Genomic DNA, 23005 nt, shown 5'->3' on the forward strand with positions numbered 1-23005 from the left:
TCGCACCATTGACCCCCTCGTGACTCTGCACCACTGGGAGATTTCACCCCAAATGCTGGTTCCATTTGGGTATGTTTCGACAGTCCATGGTATTTCTTCTCAATGAGCTTCTTGTTTCTTGGAAGTGGAGCAATGGTTCTTTTCCTGTTGATGGGGGATCGAGGTGGAGACAATCAATAAATATCTCTAAAAGGTGAATCCACACACACGAAAACCTGTCATTTATATGTCAGGAAAATAGCTTAATTTCTGCATAGTCCTGCTGTCTTTTGCTGAGATTCTGGGGGAAGATGTGCTAGCAGCAGACAAAATCAGACATTAGCCCAATCAAGCAGATAGAGAACAGAATAATTATTAAAACAACAACAATGCTTGGCCCAGACCCAGACACCAGGATAAACCGTGTACAAATCATTATTTTTAGAACTGGGAGCAATTTTATTTTGGTACTTCAACAGCAGGCGAAAATGCAGAAATCGCAGCTTCTGCAAAGCACTCTGTACACGTCGGTAATAGGTACAACTCACAGTCGGATATGCTGGTTAAAGCCATTTAGTCTGCTCCACTGATGGATGGAATTAATCCCCTTTCCAGTGCTGATCTGGGCATGTGCCCGACAACAGTTCTCTATAAAATGTCCAGTCCAAAGGTCCAATCTTGCTCCTATTGTAGTTAACAGCAAAATCGACTTCATTGCAGAAGAACTGGGCCTGGAATAACCAGAGACAGGACACATCAGATTGCCAATTGGGGGAATTTATTTTTCCCAGATAAGTCAGCCCTGGAGTAATTAAAGAAAACCAGCCCCTCAATCCCACAGCTAAGGATTTTTAGGGGACACTGGGTTTGTGAAATACAGAACTCAGTCAGAGAAAACAGACACTGCAGTGATGTTTCTGACTCTATGCACACACACATGTACACATGTACACACAGTAGATCTGGTGACCTTCCTGAATAAAACTGTCTTGTATAGGAATTGAAATATGATTCTGAAAAGTCTCTGTCATGCTGTCAGAAACATTTACATTTTTCATACTTACCCTTAAATCTTTTTACCTCGCTGAAGTTTTTCAGCAATTTCCCTGCCACATTTGCTATCTGTCAAAGACTTTTGTTCTAATTTCACCCAGGATTAACTCTCCTAAAGCCAAAGGTGTTACCACTGCGGTGAATTTGATCTGTTTTATTTAAGTTAGGGATGTAAAATGTTAACTGGCTAACCTGTAAGCATTAGTCTTACCTGTTAACCCACCTTAAGCATTAACCCTTGGGCTGGCCCTGCGCTGGCTGGAGCCGGGGTTAAGTGATTTGCCCGGCATCACATAGGACCTCGGTGGCAGAGGCAGGGAATTCTTCTGTGTGGCATCCGCCTGCCTTACTCACAAGTCCATCTCTCTCTTGCGGAAGTGGCCTGCCTTGTTCTCCACAGACCTTCCAATGCAAATGAAGGAATCCTACCAACAGCCCCATTCTGTACGCAGCCCTAATTCATTCCCTGAGCACTGTCCGTCCCGTGCACTGAAAGAGGCAGAGGACCTTTGGAAAAAAATAGCATCCATTCGTATACTTAAAGACTATCATAATGCATACACACAGCAGGGCTGAATTAAGGCTGCATATGCCATCTAAATTCTGGCCTTTCTTAACTTTCAAGTGCTTGACTTTGCAACCTATGTAATATCTTGGTGTCACCGGGACCGGGGGGGCAGGGGAGGGCAGCACCCCAGCTCCAACCTGCACTGTTACGTGCACGCCCACTCAAGGAGGTTTATTCTTTTATAACAAACACCCAGAAGGCAGTCTGAAGTCAATACCTGGCCCCCAGGCTTCAGGGCCACCCCTCCCAGGGATCTCTGGCTCTCCAGCTCCTGGCAGCTTTCTGCCTCCTCCTGCTCTGCCTCCCTCTTGGAGCCGCAGCTTTGGGGTTGTTTCCTTGAGCCCCTGACTCCCCTGCTCCAGGGCCCCATCCAGGGCTGGCTCCAGGCACCAGCCCAGCAAGCAAGTGCTTGGGGCGGCCAACGGAGAGGGATGGCATGTCCGGCTCTTCGGCGGCATTTTGGCGGCGGGTCCCTCACTCCCTCTCGGAGCGAAGGACCTGAAGTGGCGGCGGTCGAGCAGATCGCGATCGCAGCTTTTGTTGTTGTTGTTGTTGTTGTTGCTTGGGGTGGTAAAAACCCTGGAGCCAGCCCTGGACACATCACAAGGTTTAGCTCCACTCCAGTGTGGCCTCTGCTGACCAGAGCTCAGCCTGTGCCAGTCTTTCCTTCCAGCTGCCTACCAGCAGCACTTTAGAGGCCCTCTTTAATTAGCTGGATTGGGCTCACCTGCTTCAGTCCTGGGGCATTGGGCTCAGTCTATCAACAGACACCAGCTACCCTGTGACACTTGTGTGTTTGTTTTTAAAGGAAAAGGGCAAAAAACCCCAAAATCTATGATATGGTCCTATGGCAACTCTCCCACCATCATTCACTGGCATTGCAATTCAGCTTCAGAACTAACTTCCCACTGCCAGCTAATGTAGGGCTGTTATCTTAAAGGGGAGGGGGAACTGAACCTGCATGTTGGGTCCAGGAGGTAGCTGGGAGAAGAGTGGCCCAGTTCTCTCTCACCACCCTGAATTTAAGGCAGTTCCTGCCTCACGTGGTGCCCCCAGAAGGAAGAGATGGGACACTGGAGCCATCTATGGGGCTGAGGGGTTATTGGGAGAACATGGTAAGGTCTCTTTCTACTCTTGCTCCAGCAGCAGGTGTGCTGTCTGCCCCTAGGGTTCCTGGGACTGCTTTGGTAGTAGTGTGGGTTTAGCTCTTTCAAATGTTCATGTTCAGTTATTCTGGCAGGCTGCTAAAGTTTTGGCAACAGAAAAGAAAAGGTAACTTTGAAAAGTTAATAAGCCCGCTAAACCTGAACGGAATTTCATGGGACAAAGAAAAGGCACTTCTCTAGCATGAGGGCCTGCTCCCTGCTGAATTTCAAAGGCCCGCTGCAAACCACAGAAATGTTAGAACTTCTCAAAAAAAATAGTAGCTTTCCATTATAAAAGGTTCTTGCATTAGGCAACCTAAATAGAGGTGTTGCTACCAGCTTCCCCCATAAGGTAAAAGCCCAAATCAGATTCATGGACCCATTGTGGTAAACCCTGTAGAAATACATAGAAATGCAGGAAGTGCTTCAAAGATTTCCTCTACTAGAGTGCTGGTTTGATCTAGCCTTGGTAGACAGGGTCTGACTATGGTCATACCTTCAGATCACTTCAGCAGTCCTTGTGGAATGAGGGTCTTAATCCAGTTCCTAATGCACAGGCACCCAAATGTTTGGTGCTCATTAGCTGAGGAGGGGGTCTTGAACCTCCCTTTTACAGCTATTGTGGGAGGCAGAGTCCTTCTAGGAGAAGACTGAAGCACATCAGCACATATAGGCCTTGTCTAGTGTGGGCAATTTTTGCTAACTTTTCCTACCACACCTACCACTGACAACTCCACTAGTAGTCACCAATGGAAACAGGCTGCAGGTGACCACCACTAACATTATAAGCATCATTTTGTGCATGCCTGCTCCATCTCAGCAGGGTTATATGATGCATTGACCACCTGGAGCCTTGTCTACACTAGGGTTCCCACCTTTGCTAGCACTGATGGCACTGAACCAGTCCAAACAACTGTTAGAAACCCTAGGAAAAATATCCTTGTATAGATATACCATGGTGCTTGAAAAAAGCGTATGCTGCCATTATCAACGTTGTACCTGTTCTGTCAATAAACAGCACTGCAGTCACCCGTGGCTGTCAAACAGTTACCTTTTATAAGTGTGGAATTCACTCAAAATATATATTTTTTTTAAATCTTCATTTTTGTTTGATTTTTCTTTTAATGTGGGTTGCTGTGTTTTGCTCCATTTTATTTAATGCTGAAAAATATTAATTACACGCTGTCAAGATCTTCGGAGAAAAATTCAATATTATCTTTTGCTGCGAATAAGAAATGAATCGAGGCTCCATTCCAAATCCAGCAGCAGCACCGACTTTGACGTACCGAGGACGATAATAACTTTCATCACATACTAATTGTCTTGTTAACATGGATTATACAGCCAGCCAAATAAATGTCATTCACACTTTTATGAGGAAGAGCATTAATCTAAAAATCGGAAGTGCAGAATATTTTTTTATCTTTTCTTTTCTCCCCGTTCCACATTCACAGCCTAAAAACATTTGCATTTTTAATCCAAGCAAACAAAGCAACCTTCTGCTGGACAGGTTTGCTGCTCCCAGGGGATCCCATTCAAGATCAAGGTGATCAGATTTTTTAAACAATGGGCCTGATTCTCATTTACACCTCAGCATCTTTATAGCACTCGGGCAATGTAAAGGGCCTTGACGCTGCCAGAGCGGCATACAGTTCTTTAGGGTAAATGAGAATTAGGATCCTTGCATCATTATTTGCACAAGTAGAAATTGCTACTAAAGGCGGCCTGGGCTTGGATTCAGGCCCATAGTGCCAAAACATTAGGCCACCTCAGTAGGACGCTCAGGAAGCGATTCGCCTCCCAGGATGACCCAGTGCACAGAGGGTGCATACGCATCCACAGGCGGGTGCAGCACACTCCTCCTCTGCTGGCTGGGGAAATGCTGGTGAGGGGTTGGGAAGCAGGAGTGTAGCTATGCCTGGACCCCGGGCAGGAAATACAAGGGAAGAGAAGACTCTTTGTGCCCTCACCCTTTCTGCACCCATTCGGGGGCCACATCGTTTGTTGATTTCAACAAGTTAACCAACAAACAAGGGGTGTTATACGTAAAGTGGAGCGTACAAGGACTCTTTGAAGCCACTGCCGACAGGGCTGCAGTGCATCAGACATGTTTTCCACAATTAAAGATACATTAAAGAGAGCAGAGACGTGCGTCAGTCTGATCTTTTTGGGGTCCCTTATTCAAGGATATCACCCTAGATTTTTCATCCATAGGGCAAGGCTGATGTAAGTGGGACTGGTCAGACCGCAGCCTGTGGTAAGGTTTTCACTGATAAGATTGCAAAGCATGTACAGAAGTTATTACCAAGCAAGAGAAATTAATCAGCTGAGCCGAAGTTGACAATAGGAAGGACAGTGGATAGGAAATCCTAATCACAGGGCTTTGCCCAGCACCATCAAGAAATGGATGCTCATAAAAATGCAGGGAAAAAAGTCAAGGAAAGTCTGAAGCCAGTCTAGTCTTAGTATGGGGCAGATGGAACTGTGAGCACGAGGGAGGTTCTCACCCTAAGAGTGTGTTACTGGTATGGAGACAGCCCTTCCCAGACACAGATGTAAGGAGCACTGGGAGTTAGAGGTCAGAAAACATTCACTATAGGGCTGAAAGAACCTCGATGGCTAGAGAAATAGCAACAGCTCCATTCCAGCGTGATGTAGAGCAGCCCCCTGCTCCAGCATGGGAAACAGGGAGCTCCACAAGTTGAGACTGAGGCTATGGGCATGCTGGGAACTGAAAATAGGAAGGCAGCCCTCTCCCACTACCCGAGAGAATTCCAGGAACTAATGCTGCACAGCTCTGAAATTCTGCTAAACTTAAACAAAATATTAAAAAGTAAACCCCAACCTAATGCAGAAACACATATTGATACTGTACAGTTGCTTGGCTCAGCAGCAGAACTATCAGAGTGGTGAAGCCAGTTCTGCACTGCAATTCGAGCAAAAGCTTACAGGAAGACACAATTAAAATAAGTGCTGTAGTTTCAATTAACTGTTCTCCCCAGCAGCTTAGGCCTGGAAAGTATTCTTAATAGATCTCTTCCACTGCAATGCACAAACTCTATTGCAACCGCTTCTCCAATTATAGGAAGTTAGTAGAGTGAGGCAGCTCTCTCACAACATTTTCAATTGTGATTTGAGGATCTGTCTGTCATTATCCGGCCAGTTCGTGTACTGAGAATCTAAGCAGGTTAGATAGTGCAACCATTCTCCAGATAGTCTATCTACTTATCAGAGGGGTAGCCGTGTTAGTCTGGATCTGTAAAAGCAGCAAAGAATCCTGTGGCACCTTATAGATTAACAGACATTTTGGAGAATGAGCTTTCGTGGGTGAATACCCACTTCATTGGATGCAAGACAAAGTGGGCATTCACCCATGAAAGCTCATGCTCCAAAATGTCTGTTAGTCTACAAGGTGCCACAGGATACTTTGCTGCTTTTATCTATCTACTTAGGTTTCCATTTACAAGCTTTGGAAGGTTGCAGTTTGCTCAGCTTTCATGGTTCCTGGCACAGTGCTAAGTTCTAACTTCTAACTTTGGAGGAACAGCTGGACCCTGCTGGGTCTTTCTTGATTAGGTTTCAGTATAACAGTTTTTCCACTGGGTCAGGTTGATTAGTAACAAGGCTCAGAATAATTCCTGTAAGGTTTTCTTTCTGAGCTGGAGAGACATCCGGATAGGTTTTAGGCTTTCATTTTCAGCTTGCAAAATAGTCTCCTGGGGTTCCAGCCAGTCCCACTGCTGATTCCTCATAGACGAGTGCATGATATTTAATCATGTTCAAGTGTGTCAGACAGCCATCAACTGACCTGCATGTTCATGGCAAATATTAAATTTACTGCCCAGGCCCCTGAGGTGCAGAAGCTTCACAAGCCTTTGGCGGGAGAGAATTTAAGGAAGGAACTGTAAGTAAAGCAGAGCTGTCCCTTTAACTCTGTAAGGAACAAGGTGCACACTTTGAACAGGGAAGGAATTAACCTTTTGAACAACTAGTCTATGGATGTGTTGGATTCTCTGTCATTTGAAGTCTTTACATCAAGCCTGGATATCTTTCTAGCTCAACCACAAGTTATGATGCAGGGAGCACTTGGTGAAATTCTCTGGCCTGTGTTACACAGGAGGTTGGACTAGATGATCAAAATGAACCTTTCTGGTCTTAAAAATCTATGGACTCTCAAGCTCTAGCCCCACTGTGAAGGTTATGCCTGAGGTAAGTCCTTCCCTTCCAAGAACTCTCATCAAGTTCCCTCCTTCAATCCCCCAGAATGCACCAAGTTTTCAATAGAGCTGGCTGAAAAAAAATCAGTAATTTTTTTTCACTTTTTGGGGGTGGGGTGGGGTGTCAAAAATGTTTTACAATTTTGATGAAAAAGGACAAGAAAGAAAGAGAAAGATCTAATTTTCCCCATGAAATGACACATCAACAGCCTCTTCACATTTTTCCCTCTGGTTCCATCTTCATAGCTACAAGAATGGCCATCTTGTGATTAAGGCACGGGGCTGGGAACCAGAAGACCCGGGCTTTATGAATTGCTCTGCCATACACTTCCTGTTTCTTAGGGCTTGTCAACATGATGGGCTAAATGCACTCTATGTGGGTGTGATTTCTAAAGCACACTGTGTTGCAAATTAATTGGTCCATGTAGACCCTGTTGGTGCACTTTATCATAGTTGTGTTTGAAACAGTACTACCTTGAAGTGCACTAGGGAACACTTAATGCACATCAGCAAGGTTTACATGGACCAACTGATGTGCAACACAGTGTGCATTAGAAATCACATCCCCATAGAGCGCATTACCCATCCACCCCCAAGTAGACACAAGCTTTTAGCATCTTTGTGCCTCCATTTTCCCATCTGTAAAATTAGGATAATAATACTGACCTACCTCATACAACACTGTCGTGAGGCCACAGGTAAAGTGTTTGTAAGGTGCTTTGAAGTTCTTAAATGGAAAGGACTTCACAATTTAGAAAACATGCCTTATAGTGATTGAGCTCCTTAAGTCTATCTATTTAGCTTAACAAAGTGCAGGTTAAGGGATGAATTGATTACAGTCTATAAGTGCCTGCATCAAGAACAAAAATGTAATAATGGCCCTTCAGTCTAGCAGAGAAAGGTGTAACACAATCCAATGGCTGGAACAATCAGGGAAAGACCCTATTTGCACACAGACTGGCTAACCTAGTGAGGAGGGCTTTAAACTAGGTTCGACAGGGACAGGTGAGCAAAGCCCACAGGTAAGTGGGGAACATGGAGACCTGGGAGATGGGTCAGAAACAAGAGGGAGTGTGGGCTATAATGGCAGAGAGAAAGGAGGGTCAGGGCAAAACTGGGAGGCAAGATCAAACCAGTATCTTAGATGCCTATATACAAATGCGAGAAGTATGGGTAATAAGTAGGAAGAACTGGAAGTGCTAATAAATAAATACAGCTATGACATTGCTGGCATCACTGAAACTTGGTGGGATAATACACATGATTGGATAGACAGGGGAAAACGGGAGGAGATGTTGCCTTATTTATTAAAAATGTACACATTTGGACTGAGGTGGAGATGGACATAGGAGACAGAAGTGTTGAGAGTCTCTGGGTTAGGCTAAAAGGGGTAAAAAACAAGGGTGATGTCATGCTAGGAGTCTACTACAGGCCACCTAACCAGGTGGAAGAGGTGGATGAGGCTTTTTTTAAACAACTAACAAAATCATCCAAAGCCCAAGATTTGGTGGTGATGGGGGACTTCAACTATCCAGATATATGTTGGGAAAATAACACCGCGGGGCACAGACTATCCAATAAGTTCTTGGGCTGCATTGCAGACAACTTTTTATTTCAGAAAGTTGAAAAAGCTACTGGGGGGAAGCTGTTCTAGACTTGATTTTAACAAATAGGGAGGAACTCGTTGAGAATTTGAAAGTAGAAGGCAGCTTGGGTGAAAGTGATCATGAAATCATAGAGTTTGCAATTCTAAGGAAGGGTAGAAGGGAGTACAGCAAAATAGAGACAATGGATTTCAGGAAGGCGGATTTTGGTAAGCTCAGAGAGCTGATAGGTAAAGTCCCATGGGAATCAAGACTATGGGGAAAAACAACTGAGGAGAGTTGGCAGTTTTTCAAAGGGACACTATTAAGGGCCCAAAAGCAAGCTATTCTGCTGGGTAGGAAAGACAGAAAATGTGGCAAAAGACCACCTTGGCTTAACCACGAGATCTTTCATGATCTAAAAAATAAAAAGAAGTCATATAAAAAATGGAAACTAGGTCAGATTACAAAGGATGAATATAGGCAAACAACACAGGAACGCAGGGGCAAGATTAGAAAGGCAAAGGCACAAAATGAGCTCAAACTAGCTATGGGAATAAAGGGAAACAAGAAGACTTTTTATCAATACATTAGAAGCAAGAGGAAGACCAAGGACAGGGTAGGCCCACTGCTCAGTGAGGCGGGAGAAACAGTAACAGGAAACTTGGAAATGGCAGAGATGCTTAATGACTTCTTTGTTTTGGTCTTCACTGAGAAGTCTGAAGGAATGCCTAACATAGTGAATGCTTATGGGAAGGGGGTAGGTTTAGAAGATAAAATAAAAAAAGAACAAGTTAAAAATCACTTAGAAAAGTTAGATGCCTGCAAGTCACCAGGGCCTGATGAAATGCATCCTAGAATACTCAAGGAGCTAATAGAAGAGGTATCTGAGCCTCTAGCTATTATCTTTGGAAAATCATGGGACACGGGACAGATTCCAGAAGACTGGAAAAGGGCAAATATAGTGCCCATCTATAAAAAGGGAAATAAAAACAACCCAGGAAACTACAGACCAGTTAGTTTAACTTCTGTGCCAGGGAAGATAATGGAGCAAGTAATTAAGGAAATCATCTGCAAACACTTGGAAGGTGGTAAGGTGATAGGGAATAGCCAGCATGGATTTGTAAAGAACAAATCGTGTCAAACCAATCTGATAGCTTTCTTTGATAGGATAACGAGTCTTGTGGATAAGGGAGAAGCGGTGAATGTGGTATACCTAGACTTTAGTAAGGCATTTGATACAGTCTCGCATGATATTCTTATCGATAAACTAGGCAAATACAATTTGGATGGGGCTACCATAAGGTGGGTGCATAACTGGCTGGATAACCATACTCAGAGAGTAGTTATTAATGGTTCCCAATCCTGCTGGAAAGGTATAACAAGTGGGGTTCCGCAGGGGTCTGTTTTGGGACCGGCTCTGTTCAATATCTTTATCAACAACTTAGATGTTGGCATAGAAAGTACGCTTATTAAGTTTTCAGATGATACCAAACTGGGAGGGATTACAACTGCTTTGGAGGACAGGGTCATAATTCAAAATGATCTGGACAAATTGGAGAAATGGTCTGAAGTTTAATAAAGACAAATGCAAAGTGCTCCATTTAGGAAGGAACAATCAGTTTCACACATACAGAATGGGAAGAAACTGTCTAGGAAGGAGTACGGCAGAAAGGGATCTAGGGGTTATAGTGGACCACAAGCTAAATATGAGTCAACAGTGTGATGCTGTTGCAAAAAAAGCAAACGTGATTCTGGGATGCATTAACAGGTGTGTTGTGAACAAGACACGAGAAGTCATTCTTCAGCTCTACTCTGCTCTGGTTAGGCCTCAACTGGAGTATTGTGTCCAGTTCTGGGCACCGCATTTCAAGAAAGATGTGGAGAAATTGGAGAGGGTCCAGAGAAGAGCAACAAGAATGATTAACGGTCTTGCGAACATGACCTACAAAGGAAGGCTGAAAGAATTGGGTTTGTTTAGTTTGGAAAAGAGAAGACTGAGAGGGGACAAGATAGCAGTTTTCAGGTATCTAAAAGAGTGTCATCAGGAGGAGGGAGAAAACTTGTTCACCTTAGCCTCTAATGATAGAACAAGAAGCAATGGGCTTAAACTGCAGCAAGGGAGATTTAGGTTGGACATTAGGAAAAAGTTCCTAACTGTCAGGGTGGTTAAACACTGGAATATATTGCCTAGAGAGGTTGTGGAATCTCCATCTCTGGATATATTTAAGAGTAGGTTAGATAAATGTCTATCAGGGATGGTCTAGACAGTATTTGGTCCTGCCATGAGGGCAGGGGACTGGACTCGATGACCTCTCGAGGTCCCTTCCAGTCCTAGAGTCTATGAATCTATAAGTTGAAGGTAAACCAATTCAGACTGGAAATTAGGCATATATTTTTAACAGTGAGAGTAATTAACCATTGGGACAACTTATCAAGGGACACGGGCTGTGGTGGAGTCTCCATTACAGACCATTTTAAAATCAAGATTGGATGTTCTGCTATAAGATCCGCTCTAGGAATTATTTTGGGGCCGTTCTCTGGCCTGTGTCATACAGGGGGTCAGACTAGATGACCATAATGGTCCCTTCATTTTCTCCTGGAGGAATTTAAACCTGCTGCGTTTCTCTTCCCTTCAGCTGTACATATCTTGCTCCCTTCTTGTTTCATTTTCTCCTTGTTTTCCCTAACAAAAAATAAAAGGCACTTTTTTTCCACACAGCTACACTTGTCTTAGTCTTGAGAAGAATGTTAGATTCCCAAGTGCTGGCCAGGATGAGTACCTACCTTCAGATGACAGCATTTGCAAAATTATTAAAAAACAAGAAGCAAATCTTCTTTGTCCAAGCCAGCCTCTGAATGGCAAGCCTCATATTTTGCTAACTAGAGAAATTAAGGGTGCCAGAATTGTATACCCAGCACAATAACTGGAGATGAGTCAAGTGGGTGATGGTCTAATCTGGAGTTTAAGGTCAGAGTTCAAATCAGAACTGGGGTTGAGGTTTGGAGTCAATATCACCAAAAACTCTTCTAAGTAAGATTTTGCCCAGAATGGGACAACACCTCAGGAGATCACTGGCTCTTGCAAGATTTCAGCTGCACTGAACCAGAACCAGACAATAAGCCCCCTGTGGTTTGGTTCCGACCCAGACCCAAAATTTTAGGGTGTTTCAGCTCCACATATTCAAATCCGAGACCCCTATGATGGGTTAAGATCTGATATCCTGGCTTGTCCCTCTGTGCTGATCCAGCCAGCAGACCAAATTCAGCAATGAATCATGATCACATACCATCTGAATGCGACCCCAATATATTACTATTCTTCAACTTTTAACATTGGACTGGCGCTGCAAATTCTTCAGTTTAATGTTGCGGGTCTGTCAACAGCCAAGTGCGGCATTATTAGTGCTTTAGCCACTTGTCACAGTATTAGTGTAATCTGTTTGCAAGAAACTCATGTTGCTATCAGCGTAGCATAATGTTATGGTATTGATGGCTTTAACTTCATCTCATACTCCCCAGATGTTAAACATGGCAGTACAACATACATGCATTCCAACATCTCTGATGCTATTCCACTCTCTCCCTCCAGTTTTTACAATGTGATCCAGGTTGGAAGCTTTAGGATTGCCAGCGTATATGTGCACTTTTGTAGCCGGCATTGCAAGGTATTTACAGGCCAGTTATGCTAAACATTCATATGCCCCTTCATGCTTCGGCCACCATTCCAGAGGACATGCTGCCATGCTGATGATGCTCATTAAAAAAATAATGCATTATTTAAATTTGTGACTGAACTCCTTGGGGGAGAATTGTATGTCTCCTACTCTGTTTTATTCACATTCTGCCATATAGTTCGTATTATAGCAGTCTCGGATGATGACCCAGCACATATTGTTCATTTTAAGAACACTTTCACTGCAGATTTGACAGAACACAAAGAGGGTACCAATGTGAGAGTTCTAAAGATAGCTACAGCACTAAACCCAAGGTTTAAGAATCTGAAGTGCCTTACAAAAAATGAGAGGGATGAGGTGTGGAGCATGCTTTTAGAAGTCTTAAAAGAGCAACACTCCGATGCGGAAACTACAGAACCCGAACCACCAAAAAAGAAAATCAACCTTCTGCTGGTGGCACCTGACTCAGAGGATGAAAATGAACATGTGTCGGTCCGCACTGTTTTGGATCTTTATTGAGCAGATCCTGTCATCAGCATGGACACATGTCCTCTGGAATGGTGGTTGAAGCATGAAGGAATATATGAATCTTTAGTGCATCTGGCACATAAATATTTTGCAACACTGGATACAACAGTGACATGAATGCCTGTTCTCATTTTCAGGTGGCATTGTAAACAAGAAGCAGGCAGCATTGTCTCCTGCACATGTAAACAAAGTTGTTTGTCTGAGCGATTGGCTGAAGGAGAAGTAGGATGGACTGAGTAGACTTGTAGGCTCTGAAGTTTGACATTGTTTTATTTCAAATTAATGCAGTTATTTTTTGTGCATAATTCTACATTTGTAAGTTCAGCTTTCATGACAAAGATATTGCACTGCAGTAGTTGTATTAGGTGAATTGAAAATACTATTTCTTTTATTTTTACAGTGCAAATATTTATAATAAAAAATAAAGTAAGCATTGTACACTTTGTATTCTCTGTTGTAATTGAAATCAATATATTTGAAAATGTGGAAAATATCCAAAAATATTTAAATAAATGGTATTCTATTATTGTTTAACAGCATGATTTTGATTAATTTTTTTATTTGCATGATTAATCACGATTAACTTTTTTAATTGCTTGACAGCCCTAATTCCCGCAGTTGCAGTTCTTCTGATCTCATCACAATGCCACGGCAAACCCAAACTCACACTACTCTCAGGGGAGAATGAGCATGTCAAAGCAGTTGGTCCAAGGGAGGCTAGACGCATCAGTGGGCAGGAGACAATGAACATTGCATTGCTGCTGGCTAGCTGCTGCCAAAGCAGGATCCCGGGGGAGAGAAATGTACTGTCCATCCAAGTGACTCCCTTGCTCCCCTTAGATCAGTGGGTCTCAAAGCCGGTCCGCCGCTTGTTCAGGGAAAGCCCCTGGCGGGCCGGGCCAGTTTGTTTACCTGCTGCGTCCGCAGGTTCAGCCATCGCAGCTCCCACTGGCCACGATTCACTGCTCCAGGCCAATGGGAGCTGCGGGAAGGGTGGCCAGCACATCCCTCAGCCCGCGCTGTATTCCGCAGCCCCCATTGGCCTAGAGCGGCAAACCGCGGCCGCTGGGAGCCGCGATCGGCCGAACCTGAGGACGCGGCAGGTAAACAAACCGGCCCAGCCTGCCAGGGGCTTTCCCTGAGCAAGCGGCGGACCGGCTTTGAGAACCACTGCCTTAGATCACATTACAGCATGCCCAAGGGGAAGAGTGAGGGGGGACAGGCATGACCAAGACTCCAGATTGGTTAGTGTGCACCGTACACATAGTGCTAGCTATACAGAAATGGCGGGGAGGGGAAGAGGGTGTCCTTAGGACAACGGGCCCCAAAGTTTTGATGCATCCAAATCCAGCAAAGTCTAGGGTTGCCTGTTTCGGTTAGATGCATTCCTGGAAGTTTCATCACATGACATATTCTTTAATTAAAGATTAATCTTTAATTCCTGGAGGGTTGGCAATCCTAGTAAAGTCTAAATCCCCCCCCACACGCACCCTTTGGGTATCAAAATGTGGGTTGGCAGAATCATGCATAGTCCAAACAGGTTCATATTTATTTCCCTGAACCATCCACCGAGTCCCAATGGAAACCCCTTCATGCTGACAGGTACACACCTCTTTCTTCTAGCAATCCCCATTTCTGTTTTTGGCACCTCTTTCCTTTAGACCATTTTCAAGCGAGGTCTGTATCTTTTCTGCACTGTGTGTGTGTGTGTGTGTCCCCCCAAACCCCTGTCCTCTCCTCTTGCCTCCATCCTTTTTTAATCATGCTCAGTAATGGGTGTTCTCCACCTCTGACTCTAGGTCTATATCTCATTTTTCTCCAAGGAGTTTGAATTATTGGAAAATATGAAAGCAAAATTCCTATTTTTTTTCTTGTTTGAAACAAATAATTTCACCTAGATGGCTGCAGCAAATGTATTGCAATAACCAGACTCTTTTCTGGAAGGGTAAATTACTTAGCAGTGGTACCAACGGGGAGCGATACTGGTTTATCACATCACATGTAATCTTTCTGCAATGGTGGCAGGGGGGATGCTTTTAGAAAAATGCTTTTTGTCATTGGCCGCTATGGTGGTGCATCCAATTATGCTGCTTTCATTTCAAATCCAAGGGATGCAGCTAGGAGAGATCAGCAGCCTCAATGTATGTGTGTGGAATAGACCCAGCTGGGGTTACAGCAGAATATAAATCAGTGTGTGTCCTCTTCAGCAAAGCAGGGCACAGAATTTGGCCTATTTCTCATAAACTGCTTCTGGGCACTTTGGGGAGACTTTGAGCATTATTACAATTTGAATGAGACACACCCAGACAGTGGAGGCCTTAAGACCAGGGGAGTCTTGCACTCCCATTCAGAAAATTAGTTCACATGGAGCACAAGCCATACACAGTTCTCCTCTCCTACATTGGAATTGCTGCATCTCAATGAGCCACCTAGACACATATCATCACTAGAGCTGGTTGGAAACTGGGTTCCCCTCCTTCCCACATCTTCCCACATGGAAGATTTCAAGATTCTGGTGGGGGAAAAAAATGAAAATCAAAATATTATGATTCTGAAATGCCACCACCTGGCCTCATGGGAGTTGTAGTTTGGGTACCTCATGCTCCAATTCTCTATAGAGCAGGATCCTTGGTTGGCCTACATCTTCCAGGATGCACCACAGGCCCCCCTCTCAGTGAGGAGAGGCTGATCATCATGGTAACTGCATGATTGCAGGGCATCCTAGGAGATGTCGTTTGGATGGGAATCCCAATCCACACAGGAGAACAGCAGCATGAATCACGTGAATGACAACTCCCATGGTGCAGAGTGGCAGCATTTCAGAATTAAAATATTTCTGTTTTCGGGGGTTCAATTTTTCAATGAAAAATCAAACATTTCTGTAGAAAGCAGACACTTTTCATAAAACATTTCACTTAGTCAGAACCCAATTTTCCGTAAAAAAAACCACAAGCAGTGATTATTTTCTCCAAAAATAGCCAGTCCTAGATACTTCAAAAGAAGAAAGCATAAAAACCCTGACACTTGTGCTATGTGTGAAATTTCACTCTGAGTCCAGCTGATGATCAGCTTACATTCTTAAGCAGGTGGACTGAGGTCCCTTGTCATTTGTGCCATAACTAACATCACTTCCGCTTCTGTTTTTACTCAGAAAGGACCAGATTTTCAGAAGATTTCAGCACAGGGTGCTGAGCGCTTTTGAAAATCTGTCCCCAGATGGTGTGGAGAAATTGAAATTTGCCCCAAAATGTCTAACCCAGTTTGGAATCTTACAAAGCAATTTGACTCTATAATATCCAATAGTAGTTAATTACATATTGCATTTAGAAGGTTTCTCTTTCTGTGACCATTTTAAACCCAGTGAGGAGAAGATCCCACACATGGTGGCAGAGGGGGGTCATGGCTCAGAACAGATTGGATATACTATTCAGTGCTGCTATTTCCATTCTGAGCTGCTTCATGCATTAGTCCGCCCTTTTCTCTATGAGTTTCATCCCATTACACTGATATTTCCTAGTGGCATCTTTTTCGTACCATAATTTCTAGTGGATTTGGCCTTTTCCAGAATTTCCGTTGGTGTGGGAGTAGTTGATAAGCTGCATGCATCCCATTTTCACTTTGTCCTTGCACACACACGAACAATGCAGATATTATGGTGATGTGGGCCATATAGGTTAGATAGACATGTTGGGGTTTTACACTGATATGGCTCCATTGTTGTAGCTACATTGGGTGAAAAAAACCACAATGAAGACACAGACTATAGCAAGTAGTGACAGTTCTGTCTGGGAGTAGAACACAGCTAGGGACTGGTAGAGAAATGTCCCTTTAACCAGCACAGTGCATTTGAAAAGATCCGCCCCGCGGGATTGCCCCCGGTGGTGCCGTGGGCCCCGCACCGCTCTCAGAAGCGGCCGGCACCACTTCCCTGCGGCCCCCCGGTGGGGGGGCAGAGGGCTCTGTGCGTTGCCCTTCCCTCCAGGCACCGTCCCCCGCAGCTCCCATTGGCCGGGAACAGGGAAACGCAGCCAATGGGAGCTTTGTGGGAGGTACCTGGAGGCACCACAACGGCAGCACACGCAGAGCCCTCCTCCTCTCCCCCACTCCCCCAGGGGCCGCAGCGCTTCCTGGAGTGGCGTGGGGTCAGGGACAGGGCAGGCGTGCAGGGAGCCTGCCCTGATGCGCACTGCTGCCACCCTGGCGCCACTTGAAGTAAGCGGCACTGGGCTGGAGCCTGAATCCCTCCTGCACCCTGTTCCCCGACTCCCTGCCCTAAGCCCCCTGCCTGCACCCCAACTCCCTGCCCTGAGCCCCCTCCTGCACTCCACATTTCTCCTGCACCCCTGCCCTGAGCTCTCTGCTGCATCATGCACCCCTGTGCACCCCAAACCCCTGCACAGGGGGTTGGGATGCACAGCCCCCTCCTGCACCCCTGCCCTGAGCCCCCTCCTGCACTCCACACCCCTCCTGCACCCCAACCCCCTTCCCTGAGCCCCCTCATATACCCCACACCCCTCTTCTGCCCCAAACCCTTGCCCTCAGCCCCTTCCTGCACACTGCACCCCCTCCCACACCGTGCACTCCCTCACACACCCCAACCCCCTGTCCCGGCCCTGCATACAATTTCCCCACTCAGATGTGTACCTTGGCCCAAAAAGTTTGCCTACCCCTGACTTAATGGTTTGTCTCTGTGAATCAACTCCCTTTCTCCAAAAGCCTATTTCCCGCTGATGGCAATAAGCTTCCCCCTAGCTCATACTGATCAGTGGGCCTTTCACTGGCAAGCATCAGATTGGTATTGGGTCCTCTGAGGATTTCAAAAGGAGGACAGAATTCTACACCCTTTTCCAGAGGCGCTCAGCTGTACGTGAAGAATGTCACAAGACTACAGTAGTTAGCCCTTTATAACCTGCCATGACACTAACAATGCCTGGCAGAACGTACGCTGGCCTAGGATGGAGATTTTGCTTTTGTTCATATGTCTGATTCATGAAACTCCTGCTGTCACGGAGCCATCACAAAAGAACTTGGATTGGTGCTGGTTGCACAGTATTTCTGTCAAATATCACAATGCATTCACACATACATTTCTCCACTATTCAAACTGCTCTACAGGTAACTGAATAAAATAACCAAATACATAATTTGTAATATTTTCTTGTCAGTCACCAACTAATTTATTCAGGGATGAATGTCCCTCGATGAGGCCAGCTCAGTGTCAGATCTAGTGATCTAGCACTATCCAGATTGACTCTTACGTCAGAATTACACTGGTTGGCAAGGGAAGATATCCCCGTCTTCCATGAATATTAAAACTGATTATTCTTCCCACCCTGATCCTACTCCCATAAAAAAAAATAAAGGAACTGAGGGGTTTGGGGAAACAATTATATGGGCCTGAATAGCAGGAAGATCTGATCCAAGCCCCTTTGCAACGTGTCAAAGTTCAGGTCCGGATCAGAACTTTGCCACTTGGCTCTCTCCCTATGTGAGCCATGCACTGTTCATAGAATCATAGGACTGGAAGGGACCTTGAGAGGTCATCTTGGCCAGTGCCCTGCACTCATGGCAAAACTAAGTATTATCTAGACCATCCCTGAGAAGGTGTTTGGCTAACCTGCTCTTAAAAATCTCCAATGATGGAGATTCGACAACCCCCCTAATCAATTTATTCCAGTGCTTAACCACCCTGGCAGGAAGTTTTTCCTGATGTCCAACCTAAACCTCCCTTGCTGCAATTTAAGCCCATTGCTTCTTGTCCTATCCTCAGTGGTTAAGAACAATTTTTCTCCCTCCTCCTTGTAACAACCTATTATGTTCTTGAAAACTGTTATCATGTCCCCTCTCAGTCTTCCCTTTTCCAGACTAAACAAACCCAGTTTTTTCAATCTTCCCTCTTAGGTCATGTTTTCTATAATCATTTTTGTTGCTCTTCTCTGGACTTCCTCCAATTTGTCGACATCTTTCCTGAAACGTGGCGCCCAGAACTGGACACAATACTCTTATGAGTTGACGACTTTCACCCATTCTCAAGTGGCTTAGCCAGGACTACATAGCTGTGCATGCAGACACCGGTGGGACAGCAGGGCCAGGAACTCGCAGAAATCTCAAAGCCCTGGATAATGGTGGATACGTAGTACTAGCCCCATTTTGCAGATAGAGAAGCAGAGCACAGTGAAGGGGAAAGTTTTCAAAAGTGGACTCTAATTTGATGTCCCTCCATTTTTGGCTGCTCTGCTTGGATTCCTAAATATCTTAAACTGGGCACTCAGAATTAAAGGCCACTTTTGAAAATTTGAGCCTAAGCTACATCACGAAGGACATGGTCACACAGCACATGAATGACAAGGTCAAGAACAGAATCTCAAGTCTCATCACTCCCAGTGCCCTATCCACTGGACCATGTCTCTTGTTTTTCTCTTTAAATAAAACACTACAGCTCTGCTCTCTGACTAGCAACATCTCTCTACCCTGTAGTCAAAGCTCAGCTCTTGCTCCCTATTCAGCACACAGCTACACTACATGTATCTGGCTCCACCATTTTTAAAACTTGTTTTCTGTACCTCCTTGCTCCTTCCTCACCATTGTCAGCTGCAAATCTACAAACATACAAAGCTTTAAAGCACTGAAGTAAATAATTTACACTTGGTAGCTAACCAGTAGTGTTTTCATTTAACCTCCCAGATCCTTATTGTAATCATGCAGTATACAATTTCAGTGAATCATATGCATCAATCTATCCATCTCAAACGTTGATGGTACAAATTTCACATGTTTTCAAATGCAATAAATAATTGCAAATTACAACAGTCACCAGCTATATGACCCATGCTGGCTCGTCATTAATAACCCTCTGATTCAGAAATGATTTGCCATATGAATTTATTTCTGTCAGACGCTCTCTGGTGTAGGTAAAGCTGTCAGACAAATTTTCATCTGAAGTTAAACTGTAAAGGAAAGAATTTTCCATTTATAACCATAATGGAAAGAAGGCAGGCTGACAAGATGAAAAGCAATGCATGCCAGCACTACTGTACCATTACAAGTTACAAGTTTCCAATCTCGGATTCCTTGGAAATATAGTCCTGACAGTCGATGCTGGCATCATGGTCCAGTGGGCAGGACACTGAACTAGGAGTCAGGAGACATGGGTTATAATCCCAACTCAATCTCTTATGTGCTGTGTGACCATGGGGAAGTCACTTCACCTCTCCTTGCCACTGTTCTTCTCTCACCCTCTGTCTTTGGCTAACTCTTCATTGGAAAATAAAGTGTGTTTTCACATTGAGATAGAGAACTCAAGATAGCTGTCTTGCTGTAATATCTGAGTGGCGAGAAGGCCCAGGCAGCATTTACCTTGCTGTGCTCAGTGAAGTCAATCCTATAACTTTCCCACCTGGGGCTCACCTAGACTAGCTAGGTGTCTTGTCTCCACTACAATTTTACAGCTAGACTGTTATCTATCTGAACGTGAAAGCACACCTTCTTTTGCAGAGAAGACAGAGCCTGTGCTGTGTATTTAAACCAGAAGCTCTCTGGGGCCAGGAATGTCTCTCACTGTGTTTGTCCAGCACCCAGGACAATGGGACTCCAATCTCAATTGGCACAGCAGTACAAATAATACATACTTATTTAATTTGGACAGGAGTTAGCTCGTTAACTTGAAACATGTTCCACTGGGGAATGGAGAAACTCCATGGCCTGTTTCAGATCTAAACAAGCTGACATATTATAACCACTGATAGTAAGACCCCAATTCAGAAAAGTACTTAAGCATGACTAAGCACAATTAGGCCATTTACAACCAAGTACTGTGCTGAATTGATGTCTGCTAGCTTAGGGCTTGGCTACACTTACAAATTTGCAGCGCTGCAGCAGGGTGTGAAAACACACCCTCTCCAGCGCTGCAAATTGCGGCGCTGCAAAGCACCAGTGTGGTCAAAGCCCCAGCGCTGGGAGCGCGGCTCCCAGCGCTGTCCGTTATTCCCCACAGGGAGGTGGAGTACGGACAGCGCTGGGAGAGCTCTCTCCCAGCGCTGGCGCTTTGACTACACTTAGCGCTTCAAAGCGCTGCCGCGGCAGCGCTGCCGCAGCAGCGCTTTGAAGTGTAAGTGTAGCCAAAGCCTTAGGGTTAGATTCTGCTGCAGTCTCAAACTGAGTACTCCCCACTTGATCCAGATAGAGTAAGATCTGCTCTACACACAGTTTTGTACCAATATATCAATTAAGGGGGTGATTTTTTTACCGGTATAGTTACACCAGTACAACCCCTACCGTGGGCACTGATATGCTGGTATGAAGGTGCCTTATACAAGCATATTCGAGAGACAAGGTGGGTGAGGTAATAACTTTTATTAGACCAACTTCTGCTGGTGAAAGAGACAAACTTACAAGTGACACAGCTCTTCAGGTCCTGAAGAAGACCTGATGAAGAACTCTGTGTCGCTGAGAAGTTTGTCTCTTTCACCAGCAGAAGTTGGTCCAATAAAAGATATTACCTCACCCACCTTGTCACTCTAATATCCTGGGACCAGCACAGCTACAACACTTATACCAGTACAGTTATTCCCCTTCCTGTACAGGAACCGCTATGCTGATATTAAGCACTTTATAACTGCAACCACTTTAGAGTAGTTGTACACAGGGCCGGCTCCAGGCACCAGCTAAAGAAGCAGGTGCTTGGGGCGGCCAATACCAAGGGGCGGCCCTCCGGTCGCTATTGGGGTGGCAAGTCCGGGTCTTCAGCAGCAATTCGGCAGCGGGTCCCTCAGTCCCTCTCAGAACAAAGGACCTGCCGCTAAATTGCCACCAAAGAGTGGAGCGGCGCGATTGTTCTGCAGGGTTTGTTTTTTTTCCCCGCTTGGGGCGGCAGAAAACCTGGAGCCGGCCCTGGTTGTACAGTATAGATAAAGCAGTACAACTGTGTGTGTAGACAAGGCCTAGGTGTGCTAGAATCTGGCCCTTAGGATCAATATTGTGCCTTTCATCTAAAGGATCCCATAGCTTCTTCCAAATTCTGTATAAAGGAGTCACTTCACCCACGACTGAGATGCAAAGGGAATGTGAACTCTGGGCTGAATTTGTCACACTCCTGCTTTCAGAGTGCTGCAAACTACTTAAGATCTATATAACAAAGAGCTGCAGAAGGGAAGATTTGACTAAACATGTCAGCGTGTGAACGCAAAGCTGGCTGGGGACAGTCAGCAGCCTCCTTCCTGGAGCAGGAGATATGTATTTGGAATCACATCAGTCCTATAAACTGGTTCAACAGCATCCACCACAGAAACTGCAGTTCTTCACCACCACCACCCCCTCCCCTGATAAAGAGGGGAATTAAATCACTCAGCACCCGTGGCAGCCTCAGGTCTTTTACATCTGTATCCTGCCTGGATCTGTACCTCCAACACAGCTCCCACTCCCCCCACTGCATCCTGACCCTAACAAGGAGCAGAACTGGCTCTGTAATATCGTCGCAGCCCTGCTGCTAGCAACGGGGCATTAAGCCATGTACGAGTAATGAGAAAGCTGGGAATAGAAAGGAAGACAAGAGATTATTAGATAATAAATTATCAATGCACCAAAACTGCTCCGTACATATTTTTCCCCCTTACTGCTCCGCTAAGGTCTTAGGAAAGTGACAATTACACAATTTAAAGAGGTTACATTTATTAAAATCTTTTTTTTAAAGGTTGAGATGAAGCACCTGATTATGAGAAGGTCACAAAATAAAATATTCAGCACCGATGGAGAAAGCAATCCAGCCTCCACTCTGCGCAGGGCAGGGGATGGAACTGCAGAGGCAGGGGGTCCCAGAAGCAGCTCACTGCAGTGGCAGGTCCAGGGAAAGAGAGGGCAAGGAGAATGGAGCCAGCTGGCAGGCCCTGGTTCCATGCTAGGGCTTTCTAAGGGGCCACCATGGACAGACATGGCGGTTACACTGAGGCAACTGGCAGGAGAGTGGCAACCAAATAAGGAAACAGAGTTGGGAGGTAGCGTATGTAAGGGGTGGAGGGTGTGCCAGGATGCCAGGGAGCTAGAGTATGACCAGCTAACCACTCCATGCCACTCTGGCCTTCTTTACACTACAGAGACCAATACCCATGTCCCCGCAGCAGTGCCACTACCCTGGTGGTACCAGTGACGTGAGCGCCAGTGCAGAAACACCAGGAAATACCGAACTCAGGAGTATTTACCATTGTGTCGCCTCCTCTTGCTCTAAGCAGGTTTTCATGACACAGTGGTACATACACCTGAA

At 45.2% G+C, this 23005-nt stretch overlaps 1 long non-coding RNA gene across 2 annotated transcripts in view; it reads right to left on the minus strand.

Moving 5' to 3' along the window:
* Positions 1 to 452: 452 nt before the first annotated feature.
* LOC123348908 overlaps positions 453 to 23005 on the minus strand; it is a 199858-nt gene continuing 177305 nt past the window's right edge. For both annotated transcript variants that reach the window (XR_006573280.1, XR_006573279.1), the window contains exon 4: positions 453 to 710. This is a non-coding gene — a long non-coding RNA (uncharacterized LOC123348908). The remainder of the gene's footprint in view (positions 711 to 23005) is intronic.

The sequence above is a fragment of the Mauremys mutica genome, chromosome 13, assembly GCF_020497125.1.
Source record: "Mauremys mutica isolate MM-2020 ecotype Southern chromosome 13, ASM2049712v1, whole genome shotgun sequence".
Taxonomy (NCBI): Eukaryota; Metazoa; Chordata; order Testudines; family Geoemydidae; genus Mauremys; species Mauremys mutica.